A 1,430-nucleotide genomic window follows, 5' to 3' on the forward strand; every position below is an offset into this window, starting at 1 on the left:
AAGCAGTGGTATCAACGCAGAGTACTTATGCGATGAATCCAGTCCCACGATGATTCGGTGACCCTCGGGCCCTTATCAGTTCTCCGTCCAGTCGTCTAACAATTCTACACCGGACAGGAGAATGATAAGGGGCTTTGGGCACGCATTGCTTCAAACACAGGAAATGGCCATCGAAGAATAGAATTCCGCTCTGGAATGCCTGTCTCGTGAGAAGAATAGTTATACCTGAAAAAAATTCAAACAATTGATTATATATACATTGTTCATTGAAAATCCCGTAATAACGTTATGCGCAAAAACAATTTTAACATTCATTCAGCAATATATTAATAAAATCGAAAACAACTACACGTATTTTTCTATTTTACAAAAATATAGAATTTACTTTTTTATAGTTTAATGCACATGTGCGTAAGGGCGATAGAATAATACATTGTAACTGGGAATGAAGGAATAGGAACTGGAACGTGCATGGAATTAATATTAATGCCATGTATTAATAATCTTCCTAAAATATCTTCCACGTCTTTACTTTTTATGAATAATCGCCCTCTTCCTTATATGGTCTCTCGTTTCATATAAATATCTCTATCTACCAATGTGATTAAATTAATTCGAGCCGATTGTCGAGACACGTATGTTACCGCGCGCGATCTTCAGTGAACTAATAATAATCTCGCATCGCATCAGGAGAGCGAGGACCACAAATTGTTCGGAATAATTGAACACAACGATAAACGTCACAAAGGACAAGCATTCCTCTCTCTCTCTCTCTCTCTCTCTCTCTCTCAAATAAACAAGATTTCCGTTCTCCTTTGGCGAACCAAGTGAGTCACGTTCGAGAGCATAACGGACTGTGCAAAGCGTCCTGCGAAGGCCTGCCTGCTGTCGGTTACTCGATAAATTCTGTCAACCGCTTTCTTATGTCGATAACAGACGCTGATAACGACCAGCCGGGCATAGTACTTGCCCCTGTTCTCTGCGAATTTCGCCGATGCTTCCTTCACTTTCGTCCTCGGCGATGAGTCAATCCTGAGACGATGGAGAGAAAACCCGGCATGGTGACGTCTGTGGTCCACAAATAAAAGATGTTCTTTCACAGAGACTACGTTGTGGAAGTGATTTACAATGTAGTAACGTAGTCATTCCAGTTTAAAATATGAATAATAAATAATGAATTACGTATGAATGAGGTATAATCAGAAGAGATAAACATTTAAGTCTAACAATAAAGATATCTTTTTTCAAGATCTATTTAAATGAAAAATTCATTTCAAACCACAGATAAAATATTGAAATCTTAAAATATCTATCTCTCTTCTACAACATTATCGCTGTTTTGTAGTACTTTTATTCCAAGTCAAACAGTATTCTCTTATCAGTTCTCAGTAATACTTGAGCGTACACATAGCGTGTTTCTTTACAAATAT

This window comes from Polyergus mexicanus, unplaced genomic scaffold, assembly GCF_030449975.1.
Source record: "Polyergus mexicanus isolate NDT 795.1 unplaced genomic scaffold, iyPolMexi1.0 SCAF_23, whole genome shotgun sequence".
NCBI lineage: Eukaryota > Metazoa > Arthropoda > Insecta > Hymenoptera > Formicidae > Polyergus > Polyergus mexicanus.